The following is a 16838-nucleotide window of genomic DNA, read 5'->3' as shown; positions in this document are numbered from 1 at the left end:
GTGAATCTTATTAAAAAAGGACTTTTAAAAAATTTACCAATTCAGAGATTTGAAAAAGGCCGGGCGCGGTGGCTCACGGCTGTAATCCTAGCACTTTGGGATACCAAGGCGGGCGGATTGCCTGAGCTCAGGAGTTCAAGACTAGCCTGAGCAACACAGTGAAACCCTGCCTCTACTAAAATACAAATAATTAGCCAGGCATGGCGTTGTGCGCCAATAGTACCAGCTACTCGCGAGGCTGAGGCAGGAGAACTGCTTGAACCTAGGAGACGGAGGTTGCAGTGAGCCGAGATCACGCTACTGCACTCCAGCCTGGGAGACAGAGAAAGACTCCGTCTCCCCCAAATCCACCAAAAAAATAAAATAAAATAAAATAAATAAAATAAAATAAAAAATAAAATAAACCTGAAAGGTACCCACTTTTCTCTCACTCCATTACTTCAATAAACCCTGACAAATCCACCTTCTAAATGTCTCCTCTTTTGCCCCTCCCATTACACACTTCCTGCCATTTCCCTCACCATCTCACTTCCCACTAGCTAAATTTTTCTAACTGACTGCCCTTCCTCAGGCCTCTAAACATTCCAACTTTTGGCTTATTCCATATCAGAAATACTTTAGGCTGAGAATCTTAAGGAGAAATAAAATATTCTTTATGATCTGGCCTTGGTCTATTTTGCAGACTCATCTTCTGAGGGTTTCTATCCTTTCCCATTTTGAGGTCCAGCAATACCAAGCCCCACGCAGCCTACAATGACATCTTGCGTGTATTGTTCAGTACGCCCTTTCAGCCACCTAGAAAAGTTCCCATTGCTCATCTAAGCCCTATGTTGAGATGTTACCTTCTCATAGGCCTTTCCACTTTTAACTCCTGAGAAAGTTAATCTGTCCTCTAAGATGCCTCTGTAGCTCTGTCTGCAGTGCGCTTGTCTGTCTAGATGTCTATCATCCCTAATGGAATGAGAATCTTTTGGTCTAAGATCTATAGCATTTGGCCTCAGTTCTGAAATACCCAGCACAGTGCCTGATCTATAGAGGAAATGTGTATTAGATTGAATATAGCGTCTCTTTACTTGCTATTTCCTATAACACTGGAGATAGTTTCTCAATGCTGGGCATTCCCAATGCTTAAAGATCTTTTGAAATTAAGTCCAGATGTGGGGCAGTAAGTGGCTGAGGCCCTAATATTTTGATTCTGTAGTTGCACAGAGTATGTCTCCAAGTGATTAAATCACCCCACCTCCATTATACTATGCTCTCCAAAAACTGCTCAGAATAGTCACAAAATGGAATTTGAGTTCTTTAATGTGCCTTAGGAGAAGTAAGAGTTATTGGAATAAAGTTCTCAGTTTGAACAAGAAATTTATTCACATGGCCTAAAAAACCATGATTGATTATCTACCATGGATGATACTTTTAGAAGTCTATGTAGAAAAAGAAAAAAAAATTGCATTATTTTAAATGTCCAAGGGCCACCCAATTACACATAAGCAAGTCCAATGTATAAATTTCTTCCTCACTGGATTTAATATCCATAGGTACTACAGGATAGATATTTGTTCTCATTAGGTTAATATTTTCACAGCTAATATTTGGTAAATAAAATCAATGAAACATCTATGCTAGGTTTTGTTTGTCCATGTTAAAGAGGGCCGAATGGAGTGAATCACCTAATTATACCAATACCTTTACTTGCTATTACATGCTGAACGTGAAGCTCTAATATCAATATAAGCTGCATTTGATCAACATGCAGGAGGAATGCAAAGGCACTCTCTGGTTTTTGTAATGCTCTTTTCTACCTTTCGAAATTGAGTGGCTTTAAATAATCCTCCTGAAACTTCACACCTCACACCCCTTCAAAGCCCAATGCTCACGCATGGTAGCATTAGAGGAAGGATTATTAAAGACCCCCATTGGAACTGTGGCCTATTCATTTTCTGTGTAAACCATGGGGTTCCTGTGCAGACAGTGATGTGCCAACACGAACCCAGACAGCTGCTGTACTAAAGCTGCTCTGAGTGCAGGTGGGGAAACAGCTTGTGATATTAACAAGACTAGATCCTTCTTGTGGCTTTCTATAGCCTTTATTTAAAATACAGAAAAATGCTTTCAAAGACTTATTTATAACTGTATCAAGCACAGATTGCACCAACATTATGCTGCAATGAGCACATGTGTTATTCATACTGATATTAAGTATTTTTCTTTTTTGAAATAGCCAAAGAGAAAAAACATGTTTCCTGACGATGGTTTCAGATAGGAGCTACTAAAATCATATCAATGAAACAAACTTGGGTGAAAATAGCTTTTTTGGAATTTAAAAAAATCATGAAAACAAACAAACAAAAAGATTCAGTGTAAACAGAGAAATTGAGACAGAAGAAATGAATTTTTTAAACAAAGGTTTTATGAATATCACAGCTGTCACATGCATTTTTTTCTCCTTCATATAAAGATCATAATTAAATTAGATTTGAATGTTCCACATCACTATGGGTTTGTATTTTTTTCTAACTCCTCAATAAGCCTTAACAGAGTTCTTAATATCGAAAACTTACTAATTGTTTTCCCTAAAGTTTTACTAAGCTCCTACTATGTTCTACAGCTCTGTTAAGTATTATGACCAACATAAAGATATCCAAGCTATGTTTTTGGCCTCCAGAAATGTATACCTCTTTGGGAGGAAAGAAATGTTCGTTAAGTGTCTATGAGCATAAAAAGGGGCAAACATTTTAAAAAGCAGTATGGGCCAAGCGATGTGGGCTCTGCCACTTAGTGCACAATCTTCAGAAATTTATTTTAAATCTCTGGCCTCAGTTTACTTATCTTTAAAATGAGGATCAAACCATTATCTAACTTATAGGTTTTCATCAAGTATTAGAGGAGATAATGCAAGCAAACCGCTTTGAAACGATCTTGGCACATAATAAACATTTAGGAAATAGCTGTTACTATTCTTTGGTAATTCATAGAAGGTGGGGGTTATTTGGGGATGACATTGACTAAGGAGCTACACAGAAGAAAATTTATTGCTTTCAGAGCATTGAAAATAATTATTTGATTTAGTCACCGAAGGAGTGACTCAATCACTCCTAGCGGGCATCTCAGGTCTAGGAAAAATATTGAACAAACTTTATGTAACTATGAATGAGCAAGTTGTACATTTTAGAAAGTGATACAGTCATAGGACATACAATTGAAAGGAAGGAATGAATTTGTGGAAAGATTTGATGTTAGATTGGTAAATAATATAGAACAGGGACATAAGTAAATACAGTGAAGGACAAAATTCAAATAATTTCTTATCAAGCATTTTCACTCAATCTTTTTCACCCTGTGATTAAACTTGAATAATTCTTACTAAAGTTATCATTTCATTTGACATTTCAATTACATTCACTCCCAACTCAACACCATGAGTTGTTCCAATATTTCTCCATATTCACATTGCTTTAATTCTATTGAAATTCCATAATATCCCTATTTTTCTACAAATTGACCTTTCTTTCTCTTAAGGAATGCATTTTTAGGTTTGGTTATTTCAAATACCTCAAATATCTATCTTAGCCTGAGCATATATGCATACTCTCAGGCTTAACTTTCAAGGGAACTCTGTTTTAACATTGGACATTTATTGGTTTTAAAGCCTTGGGCACTCACTTATTTTCTTCATGTATCAATTTTCCCAATTTTAATAACATTAAAAATGCCTGCTTCATATGCAAGTGGTCATTAAGACAGCTGGTAACAGATCAGACCCTTGAAATTACTATAGAATATAAAATAATTATTATTGTTAATATTCTTCATGTTACTACTTTAAAAAAAACCTTTACTTTAGAAAAATGCTTTTAATAAGTCTATTTCAGTCAAATATAATGGCTTAAGTATTTTTTCAAATGGACAGTTAGGCCAACCAACATTACTCTTAAAGAAAGCTCATCTTACTATTGGCAAAAATAAAACCAACATTCAACTCTGTTTTCTTACAAGTAAAGGGGAGACAATTGTTTCAAAATTGGAACCAAATATTTTCAAGATGGAACAATTAACTTTAAAGGCATGAGATATTACATTACAAAATAGAAAATTCTGTATGCAACCTAATTATGAACACATTATTTTTCAAGGATAAGACTGCATATGTTATTTTCTAGATTATATATTTTGAATTGTTAATAAAGATTAAATAAAACCTCAAAATAATTGTAATAAATGTTTGTAATAATTCTGACACCCTATCTTTTGCTACATTCATCCCAGGCTATCAATAAAGTCCTTGGGGAGGAGAATTAATTTCCGTTTACAGAGATCACCTCACTTTTTTCCAAAGAACTGGGAAGAAAGTAAATAACAAATGTTTAATATTTTGCTTGTGGATTTAGGCCAAAATATTTTTTAAGGGAAGAAGTGGAAAACTATTGTCTAAGAAAGGATTATAATAAATATCTTTGAAAAGGGAGACAAGACAGTTAAGAAAAACAAAAAGACCATCCCTCAATCCTCATTATTTTGTCTTTTACTTTTCAGCATACAAGTAACGTAATATAAAAGGTAAGAATTGTATCACACATCAAATTAATTCAGAACATGACAGGAAAGGCAGACAAGTGGATGTTTTAGAAATGAATAGAGTTCATGAAGTATTTAATAAGTATTGATCCTGATTTCACCAGGGGGTAAACTACTCTCCGCTACTAAGTTAAGCACTTTTGAGAAAGCTACATCAACTGTAAGGTCGGTAGTTCAACTAATATGCAGCCATGAGCTATTGGTTCAACACTTTCCCTCATCAAGGCAGGGCTTCTCCCACATCCTCCCGCACTGGCTATGGATCCCATTTGAAAATTGAACAGATTAATATTTTTGAATATAGGGCATGAGGGTGGGGTCATCATGGAGAGTCTCAAAATGATGGTATGGAAATGAGCCGATAATCTGTTACTGCCATGGACAGAGAAAAAGAGTATTTTCTGCAGTTGTTTTAAAATCTTCAAAAGGCCACTTCAGTCACTTCATGAAACCTGATTCCATCCTGGTTTTCCTCTTTTTTTTTTTTTTTTTGTTATTTTCAGTTTTATTACAACATCATAGAGACTAGAGTCTCAGAATAACTATAAGAAAGATCTTAGGTACAACACTACTTCTTTTGCTGAATTTTTAAACTGTGTGCTTATATGTCAGTCTCTTTGGATGTCAATTTTCCATCGGAGCTTTGATGCTTATCAGGCTCAAAAGCTAACTGAACAGAAGGAAGTGATTTAATAGCCTGTGCTTCAAAATGTTCCATGAAAGAATTAACTAATGTATTAACAACTTTATAGTCTAACTCTTCTTTCCCTTTCTCCTTCATTCTATGCTTCCAGATCAGCACATTGAACAGGAAACTTGAAAGCCATTTTAAAATTGAAGAGAGTAGAGATGTCCTGGGAAGAATTTTTTTCTCTTTTTTAACTGTGCCTTATGCTATGGACAATGTAACTACTGCCTGGCAGCAGTCCGCTGGGTCTTTCAAAAGACCTTTTCTTAGTTTCATCAACGTGCTTCCCACAAGATCAGAATAATTGTACTTATACCTATGGCTTCACGCAGCTTGTAGCTACATGGGATATTTTCCTAAGATCTGATACTTTATTAAGCTGGCTGGATTTCATAGATTTAAAAAAAATATGTAAAACCTGTGCTAATATGAGAGTATAAATATGATAGAATGAGCAATTTTACCACTACTACTTCTGATCGAGTTCAAATTTGGGTAAATTTGCATAAGGCCTCAATGCAGATTGGTCACAGTTGTAATCATCATCTCTATTTTTTATGTGATCAAGATGAGGATAGTAATAACCTGGCATTGGTCAAGAAGATGACCTGGGAAAATAGCTCCATCATCTCAATCCCCATCCAGGGCTTGCTTCACCTAAAATGAGTATCAATCACCGAAATATTTGCTTAATCTCAGACTTACTGGGGAGCTAATGTAGACTCAAGAACAAATTCTGAGATGCTCTCAACCACTAACATCCTCCACGCTATACTAACCTTGTTCTTTTATTTTGGTTGTTAATTTCTTTTTGAAAGCTATCACTTAGGTATGGCTTAGCTGTTAAAATAGCATAGCTCTAAGGGAACTTACATGTGTTGCACTTGTGAATGCCGTTTACTTATATATTAACAGTAGTTTTCGTAATGATTACCATAAAAATGTTTGAACTATAAGTTGAAAGTATGCACATATTTAGATTTTTCTCCTAGCTCTGGTTGACAGAGGTCTCCTATCCTTACCCAGACAGGTTGTTCCTTTAATGGGTCAGATGAAAATTCTTAGAAAATTTCAAATTATATAGAGATGAAAAACATTGAAAAAAAGTAATAGAGGCCGGGCGCAGTGGCTCACGCCTGTAATCCCAGCACTTTGGGAGGCCGAGGCGGGCAGATCACGAGGTGAGGAGATTTGAGACCATCCTGGCTAACACAGTGAAACCTCGTCTCTACTAAAAATACAAAAAATTAGCCGGGCCTGGGGGTGGGCGCCTGTAGTCCCAGCTACTCGGGAGGCTGAGGCAGAATGGCGTGAACCCAGGAAGCGGAGCTTGCAGTGAGCCGAGATCGCGCCACTGCACTCCAGCCTGGGCGACAGAGCGAGACTCCGTCTCAAAAAACAAAGTAACAGAGGTTTAACTCAGTGGTCCCAATGCTGGCATTGTATAGCAAACAAAATATGTTTCTTAAATTTATGTACACAGTTAACGTGTTCCTACTAAAATTCCAAAATATATTTTCTAGCAATGTAACAAATAGATTTAAATATGCCCCTTGGATAATAACAAGGTAAGGTTAGCAAATACTCTTTTGAGGTAGAAGATTATTGAAAAGGCACTAACTTTATCAACCAATAATTTAAGCTGTGAAGGATTTGCATAAATATTGTCATTTCTATCTACAGAATAAAAAATTTTATATCATATAGAAAATTTAAAATATAGAAATAAACATACATGCACAAAAGATTAAATGCAACTAATGTTGCAGAACATATTTGTCAGAGAAATTACATCTATACCTCACACCAAGTAACAAAACTTTAAACTGATTTTAAACTTTTCATGGTAATTATTAGTGAAAAATGAATAGTTGCTATAAAGAGAAAATGAGATGATTTCGGAATCCCAGCAACAGAAGCATTTTTGCGGTAACATAACAGGAAAGGGCCAATAATGTGAGGCTGTTCTTTGTAATTCTTTGTATCTCTTGGAGGGATATGACCAAGTCATGAGTTTAAGGGTAAGTTTGAGTTGAGTTAGTAGTTCAGCTATATGTTTATGAGCTTCTGACAAGCACTCATAATAGAAGTTTCATAGCTTATGTAATAGTAGGAAGTTAAACCACTATAAACACAGTGTAATGTAAACATATTTATATGAAGTATTTTCATTTTAAGAACTGAAATTACCTTGTCTCTGTACTTACCTTGTCTCTAAGTTTCTTATGGAGGAACTTAGTGTTAAGACACAGAAGAGTTACTAAGTATTTCAGGATGTAAAGCAGTGTTTTCCCCAAAACTACCCTTGAATAATTAAAGTCATCATCTATTCAAGCCCCTTCAAAATGCTGTATATTATTGGGCATAACCTCAGTTATTATATTTTGAACCAAACACGGTGTACAAAAGACACGTTGGTTTAAAACAATATCAACAAATGAAAATCTTTGCTACATTTAGATATCTCCATATAAAGTTGGTTAAAGAAATGTATTTAACGCAGATTTGGTCATGATTTCCAGGGAAGTGTCACAAATTTCACAAAAATTCACAATATTTTCACAACAGCAAGGCTAATGCTATTGTCAACCCTTTTAGGAGATAGCTGTATCAACTTATGTGTAACACATTAACTAGCTCTACTTAACCACTTAAGGATCATGAAAATTAACCTCCAGGGCAAAAACAAGTGAGCAAAAAAACAAACAACACCAGTTCATATATTTTGCAAATGAATATTTATGGCTCATTAAAAAAAACTAGGAACAGTAGCATGTATAGATTTTAAAGGACATATATTTTAAATAACTTGAATAGCAGTGAAAATGAGGTGCTCAAGAAGGTACACAGGACGCAGAAAATGTAATTTTGTAATAAAAGACCATGATAACAAAAACATAGGTAAGATTTTTTTGAACTATTATTTGAAATGAGGGAAGAATAAAATAATTTAATATTTTCCAATGAATGTTATATGTGATGTTATTTTTTATACTATTCCCAAGTGCATATTCATTTAATAAATTAGTATTTTAAAAGCTGTGACTACTTTAGCTACATTGCCATGAGTTTATGTACTCAACTTGCCTTACCCCAAAATTAAGCCTTAAAAATCCTATAGAAAGTTTATTTATCTGATATTTGAAAATACTCTACTTTTCTAAAACTTGAAGTGAAAAAAAAATTCCTTATATGATTTCCAAAAGTGTTCATATGTTGATTTTGCTTATACGAACTTACATACTTATAAATATATATATATAATATATATATATATATTTGAATGTGTTTTGGATGTGGGTATTATTTTTATATATATACAATATTTTAGTCTATGCATTTTTCAGAAAATTTCATCACTTAACCATATATCTGAAAAACATATCCTTTTTCTACACATATATTTGTATGTGCATGTAGCTTTTTCTGCTATGTAAGTATTCCATAATATAGATTTACAACTATTTGTTTATTCATTAAAATGGTGATGAACAGCAGCATATTAAAATCCCACTGCAAAAAACAAAGTTATCATGAAAGACTTTGTTCCTGGCTCTTTATGTACATGTCCAAATATTTTCTAGGCCAGTTACCAAGAATTTCACTGTTGGGCTATCAACAGTTTTAATATTAAGAGTTAACACGTACTACTCTTTGAAAGGCAGCACCTCCTTTAGAAAAAAGGAGAATTTACATCCAACATGCTGATACTTAATGTCATCAATCTCTGTGTGTGTGTGTATATATGTGTGTGTATATATATATGTGTATATATATGTGTGTGTATATATATATGTGTATATATATGTGTGTGTATATATACATTCCAATTTAATGGATAAGTCTCATGGTTATTTTAATTTGCATTTTTCTGACTACTTATAAGATTCCATATAGTGTATTCTACATGCATATTTTTCAGTCATGTCTATACTATGAATTTTAAAGTGTTTTTATTGTGGCAAAATGTACATAACATAGAATTCTCCATTTTCATTGTTTTTAAATATACCATTCAGTGGCATTAAATACATTCTAACTGTTGGCAACCATCACCACAATTCATTCCCAGAACTTTTTCATCTTCTCAAGCTGAAACTCTATATCTCATTTAAATTAAGTCATACAATATTTGCCCTTTTACTTCTGGCTCATTGTACTTAGATGACTTCAAGGTTTATTAATGTCATAATATGTTTTAGAATTTTTTTGAAGTCTGAAATTTTGGATTGACTGTTTATACTTTTGCCTACCCTTTATGATATGGTAATGTGTCGTCATTACAAATTGGAAGCCAACACAAAATAGGACTGTTTCTCATTGAAGAAATCCTCAGTATAGGAAATGGATGTCTGCTCTCTGCACTCGAACCTTGTCAAATTCAGTTGTTTCTTTATTATTAAGTAAATGATTTTAATGACAAAAATTGTATGTTTATAGTGTACAACTTTTTGATATACCTATACTTTGTGGAATGGCTAAATCAAGTTAGTTAACACATGCATTACATCTCATATACTTTTTTTCACTTGAAGTCTATTCATTTAGTAATTTTCTGGCATATAATACATTGTTATTATCTATGCTCAACATGTAATACAATATATTTCTTGAACTTATTCCTAACTGAAATTTTGTATTCTTTGACCAACATTTCCCTAGTTCTCTTCCCATCCTCAGTCCCAGGTAACCACCATTCTCTTCCCTGCTTCCGTGAGTTTGACTTTTTAAGATTCCACATATAAATGAGATCATGCAGTATTTGACTTCTGGTGCCTGGCTTATTTCACTTAGCATAATGCCCTCCAGTTTCATCCACATTGTTGCAAATGATAGGATTTCATCATTTTTCAAGGCTGAATAGTACTACATTGTGTATATATACTACATTTTCTTTATCCATTTATCCATTGATGGACACTTAGGTTAATTACATAGGGTGGCTATTGTGAATAATGCTGAAGCAAATATGAAAGTGTAGATAGATTTTTGATACGCTGACTTCATTTTCTTTGGATATATAACCAGTAGCTGGGTTGCTGGATCACATGGAAGCTCTATTTTTAATTTTTTGAGACATCTCCCTACTGTTTTTTCATAGGCTGTACTAATTTACAGTCTCATCAACACTGTACAAGGGTTCCCTTTACATCTTCACCAATACTTGTCTCTTATTTTTTGATAATTGCTGTCTACATGTGTGAGGTTATCTCACGTTTTTAACTGTCTTTCTCTATTAGTGATGTTGAGTATGTGTTGTGTGCTTATTGACCATTGGCACATCTTGTCCGGAGACATGCATTAGGTCACTATCACATAGCTGCTCAGGAGGCTGTGGCACAATCACTTGAACCCAGGAGGCAGAGGTTGCAGTGAGCCGTGGTCGTGCCACTGCACCACTCCAGCCTTGACGATAGAGCGAGAAGTCCGTCTCAAAAAATAAAAACAAAACAAAACAATAACAACAACAACCAAAACCTGAGGCTGGGCATAGAAGCTCATGCCTGTAATCCCAGCACTTTGGGAGGCCAAGGTGGGTGGATCACTTGAGGCCAGGAGTTCAAGACTAGCTTGGGCAACATGACAAGATGCTGTCTCTACAAAAAAATGCAAAAGTTAGCCAAGTGTGGTGGCACATACCTGTAGTCCCTGCTAGTTGGGGGACTGAGGGAGGAGGATCACTTGATCATTTGATCACTAGGGTGACAAAATGAGACCCTGTCTCAAAAAAAAAAAAAAAAAAAGAAAGAAAGAAAGAAAGAAAAAGAAAAAAGAAAAAAAAGAATACCTGAGACTGGGTAATTTATTAAAAAATGAGGTTTAGGTGGCTCACGGTTCTGTTGGCGTTATAGGAGGAATGGTGCTGGCATTTGCTCAGCTTCTAGCGAGGCCTCAGGAAGCTTACAATCATGGCAGAGGGTGAAGGGGGAACAGGTACATCACATGGCAAAAGCAGGAACAAGCAGGAGAGACTGAGGTAGAGCAGTGCCACACTTTTAAACAAGCAGATTATGTGAAAAGTTACTATCTCGAAGAAGCCATGAAGGATCCACTCCCATAATTCAAACACCCCCCACCAGGCCCCACCTCCAGCACTGGGCATTACAATTCAACATGAGATTTGGGTGGGAACAAATACCCAAACTATTACCAAATGTCTGATGTCCAAAATTTTTTTACTTCCTTCTTGCCTGTGCTTCTGGTTTCACATCAAAGATGTCACTTTCAAGTCTAATGTCATAAAGTTTTTCCCTTATGTTTTCTCCTAAGATTTTTGTAGTTTTGGCTCATATTTAGATATCTGATCCATTTGAATTAATTTTTATATACGGTATAAGGCAAAGGTCCAACTTTTTTTTTCACATGAAGCTATCTACTTTTCCCAGCACAGTTTGTTGAAAAGACTCATTTTCCCATTGAATGGTCTTGACAAACTTGTTGAAAATCATTTGATTGTATATGTGAGTTTATTTCTGAGCTCTCTATTTGATACCATTGTTCTGTGTATCTGTCATTATGCCATTGCCCCAGTTTTGATTCCTGTAGTTTTGTTGCAAGTTTTGAAATCAGGAGGCATGAGACTTCTACTTTTATTCTTCTTGGAAATTATTATACCTTATAAATCATATTCCATTTATATATATTAGTACATTATACAATTCTTGGAGACTTCAACCATCTTTTTTTTAATATAGCGACTTGAACAGAGCAGAATCTTATAAGTGGTTGTCAGGTAAGTGATTAGCCAGCTTATTAGTTTCCCTTCCAAATGTAATTTCGAAACTAATTCTTTTTACACTTTATCTGAGTTCCACATCTCCATCTTCTTTGTTACATTCTCTAAGACAAATGTCTTAATGTTGTCTTTAATATTTTGCAAATATTTTCAGCTATTCTAAAAGTGTTGATTGAGCTGAGTTGCATTATGAAGTAAAATTTGTTGAAAAGTCATTGAGGCAAATAGAGTAAGGCAAATTTCTTATACCTATATTAAACATATAATGATCTGAGGGATAAAATTAATAGGATATTTATAATGGTATTAGAAAACCTGAAGGCTAAAGCAAATTAGAATGTTAAGTTACAAAGTTAAACTGCCTAGCAGAGAAGAGTTAAAATATATAAGCAAAGAAGTAGAGAATTTTTTTTTTTTTTGCTGAGATTCAATGAGAGTTAATGAAATAGAGGGTGCTGGAAGTCTGCTCCAAATAGTAGACTACCAATGGCAGGAATTGCAGAGCTCGGCTGATGTCATACTGGCCACAACGCTTGTTGAGGGAGATGGGACCAGAGGAGAATTTTTGAGAAGCAGAGTTTGAAGTGGTTTCAGTAGTGCTTCTATGATAATTACATAGAATTTTGTTATCCTAACAATAAAAAACAAATGCTTCTGACACATCCTGATATAGAGAACAGTTATCAAAAAACAAAGGCATTTTGTATATTGTATCAGAAATCAAAAACATTAGTATCTAAACTGACTGTGTACTTAATATTTGAGGTGCAGTTAATGACTTTCTAAGCACTTCCTTATTAGCTAGAAAATGGTGGAGGTAGAATGGATCCCTGGTCTGCCTTATGCCAAAGACCACAAGTACTTCTGGCCTCTTTCTGTTGTCTCTTTGAGACATTTTCTGACAGTGCAACAGAGAATACAGCAAAGACTCTTTTCCTTCATCCTTTCACATTTTTTTTTCTATTTCTAAAGCTAATTGAAATAGATTGTTCATTTTGGTCTTCATAGTCTACACAGAGAATCAACAGGAAGAAGAATAACGAGGCAAAATAAAAATTTTATAATAAACATAATAAACCTTCTCCAAATGATTTCAGGACAATGTAGTTGAAAAACCTCATAGCAAAACAATTTTTGTCTTTAAGACCTCATAGTTTTAAAATAGAATTTAGAGCAAGATTTTATTGTCTAGAACCAAAGAGCTAAACTTTCTTATCTATTCAGTCTATTGTCAAATATTATTTTTCTCTCAGTATGAAGTATATACTTTACTATTAGAAATAAACTCACCAGTAATAATTATTCTGAGGTTTCATGGTATAAAAACCTTACAGTATAAAAATCTTACTGTTTCTGAGTCTCTACAAATTAGACACAGGTTTGTCTCTTAGGTGTATGTAACAATTATTAAGAGCTGTCAAAGTACGAGGTACTCATCTCTGTGGGAATACAAAATCTAAGAATAATTCCTGACCTTATAATTTATTTAAGAATAAGAGACATAAATAAAGTTAACTTGCTAAATGAATGGGGTACAGGTGGTAAATGTTTTGAATATTGTGTGGAAAAAATCGCTGGGTATCTTCTAACTGATGTCTAAAATAGTTTGGGGATTTTCTGTGTGTGTGTGTGTGTGTGTGTGTGTGTGTGTGTGTGTGTGTGTTTTGACGATAAATCATATATTCTGCTAAGGAGTTTAGCAGCTCCATGCTTTCAACACCTACATGTAACTGACAACCAGTACTGGGAATTCTGAACAATATATTCGTAAGAATGTGGACCTCTTTTATTGTTAAACTATGTCATTTTTATTTTTGGTTGTTTCTTCTTTAAATTGGAATTCGGAAAATATTCTTAACCTCACTTTCTTAGTATAGACCAGGTTTTGTCTATCTGCATACCACATTAAAAAAGAAGCTACATTTTGAAACAAGATAGTTTTGACTATCTTGTAGAAAATGAAAGATCTTTCTATTCAATACTTACATTGATTTATACTAAACTTATTTTCAAGTGGATTGTCCCACCCATGTATTATATAATTATCAGTTGTTCTTTACTGAATTAAGTGTCATTATAGAATTTCTCTAGAGTCTGTTCAGGTGGTACTTCTTTTTCTGTTTCATGACAGCCAAGATTGACATAGTGGAGGCCACTGCTTGATTAAAATAAATGGTAGTCAGTGTATATAAAATCTGAATGTCAGCATGAGTACTTTTGTGGATATTTTAAAAATACATAATCTTCTCCCAAAAATCTAAAATAAAATTTATTTACTTTAGGCACACAAGTTTAGCAGATGTGGTTTTTAAAATAAGTTTCTAGCTCATATATTCTGAATGAAAACAAGTTATTTGTGTTAGGTTTTTTTTTTTTTTTTTTTTTAATAAAGGCAAAGCACATTGAGCAGGTCAAAACTAAATCCTTGAGTCTATGTGATTTATTTGGCTACATCTTTAGAGCAATCTTATCAGACCTACTCCCACTCCAGTCAATAGTGTCAATTTAGACCAGAAAGCAACTTAGATAAAATATTTAAAAAAAATAAACCATCGAACACTAAATAGTCCCAAGTGATTTATTATAAGGAAAGATATGCACTGATGAAAAAGTACAAGACAGAAAATAAGCAGCTTAAGAATTTTTTTAATACTATGTTCTATTATCTAAGAATGTTAAAAGCAAACACCTAATTTCTATTTTTTAGAAACAGAATTTTAGAAAGTAAATTGTTTTAAATCACTTTAGTTTTTTTTAGTGTTAGATCTTTTTTTAAAGGAAAGCTTTTATTAAACTCTAACAGAGATTATGTTTTAGATAGAAACTGAAGTTACGTAAAGCAAATTTGTAAAGAAACAATTTGTTGTCATTTGCAGGCTGATGTGAAATCTCTACAACAAATTCCTTGGAGATTTTCATTCTTGTAACAGTTTTACTCTCTCCAACAGTAGCCCTGTCTTAGCTTTTGTGTGATTTTGATAGTCACATAGACAATCCTTCCAAAATCTTGGTCCTCAGTTCCTTAACCTCCTCTTTTTGAATGATTGTTCTCTATCCCTAGTACACCATACCCAATAGCCTTTATTAATCAATTATTACATTTTCTCCATTGGAAACTGTTTCTCCATTTCTTCATTTCAAGCCTCCTACTCTCCAAACATTGCCTTCTCTTGTTCAAGCGTCCTCCTATTAATTCCCCAGATTCAACAATTACTATTTCTTCCTGCAACCTATAGCCATTGAACTTAGCACATGCCCACTGTCTTTTATTCCTTCATGTGCTAACTTCCACCCTTAGCCAGCTTAAATCTCATGATCCACCATCCCTTGCATTTAGCCTCCACTTCAATACCTCCCCCATCCTCCCAGTTATGATTGCCTGGAAATGCCTATATCCTAGTTCAACTGAATTATCTGATTAGTCTACTCCTATAACTGGACTGATGAGAAAGATTGAAATAAACATAATCATGCTGACCTTATGTTCCTATCCAATGCCAAGCAACACAACTGGGACAAACTAAATGTTATCGCATCAACTCAAGGACATCACTTCAACACTTCTCTGCTTTCCTCTGTACCATTAATTTGATTTCTTCACCACATCATTCTGATTAGCATACAATATGCTGCAATATCTGTTTTTTTTTAAACCTCACCACATCCCGATTTTTTCTTTCACCTCATCACTCTGCCAAAATAAATCTTGTAAAAGTCACGTCATTCACATAGCTAAATTAAATGAACTATTCTCAGCTCTCCTTTCACTCAAATTCGTTGCTAATATAGGTAGCATTTTGTAATGATAGTCATTCATTTCTTGAAATATCTCTTCACTTTACTTTGGGGACTTTTTTGTTTCTCTCTGATCATAATGGCCATTCTCTTTTCATCTTTTTTGATTGCTTTCTTCCCATTTCCCCACGACTCAGTATTTCTTTTTCTCTTCTTTCCTAACTACATTTATTTCCTTTCGGTTTTCTAGTCTTATGATTTTTAATATTTATATATTCACTGCTTCCAAATTCGTATCTCCAGCCCAGAGTTCTCCCCAGACCTGATAATCCAATTGCCTATTTACCATCTTCCTTTGGAAGTCTCATCCTAAATCTGTACGTCCATGGAATCAGTTAAGGGCAACGCCATCTTTAAGTTGCTCAAATCCGAAATAGTGGCTTCATCCTCAACTCTTCTCCACCTCCACAACCAATATCCATTAGCGTATTTTCTTGGTTGTACCTTTAAAATATGTACTGGATCTAAAACCTTTTTATTTCCGCTATTGTCATGTTAATGTAAGCCACCGTTGTTTCTTTTCTCTTGCAACGGAGTCTCCTCTGTGGCCCAGGCTGGAGCACAGTGTCGCGATCTTGGCTCACTGCAAGCTCCACCTGTCAGGTTCACGCCATTCTCCTGCCTCAGCCTCCCGAGTAGCTGGGACTACAGGCGCCCGCCACCACGCCCGGCTAATTGTTTTGTATTTTTAGTAGAGACGGGGTTTCACCATGTTAGCCAGGATGGTCTCAATCTCCTGACCTCGTGATCCGCCCGCCTCGGCCTCCCAAAGTGCTGGGATTACAGGCGTGGGCCGCCGCACCCGGCCACCATTGTTTCTCTAGCAGAGAAACAGTAGCCTCCTAACTTGACTCCTTACTGCCATCCTCGTCCACTTGGAATACACACAAAGCAAAGCAGTCAGAATTAGCTTTATAAAGTCATACATTTAATTACATAATCGTAGAGGTTAAGAATAAAAGCAAGTTAAAAGAAACTGTAAACTGGAAAAGACATTGGTGAAACAGTACAAGTTATAGCCTATTCTTCCTAACAGAGTAAAGG

General features: G+C 34.8%; 1 protein-coding gene across 5 annotated transcripts in view; it reads right to left on the bottom strand.

The window, feature by feature from the left end:
* The window catches only part of TENM2 (teneurin transmembrane protein 2), a 3238122-nt gene that overhangs the window by 2467396 nt on the left and 753888 nt on the right, over window positions 1–16838 (bottom strand). The window lies entirely within an intron of this gene.

This window comes from Pan paniscus, chromosome 4 (genome assembly GCF_029289425.2).
Source record: "Pan paniscus chromosome 4, NHGRI_mPanPan1-v2.0_pri, whole genome shotgun sequence".
Taxonomy (NCBI): Eukaryota; Metazoa; Chordata; class Mammalia; order Primates; family Hominidae; genus Pan; species Pan paniscus.
This window is presented reverse-complemented; position numbering and strand designations above follow the sequence as displayed.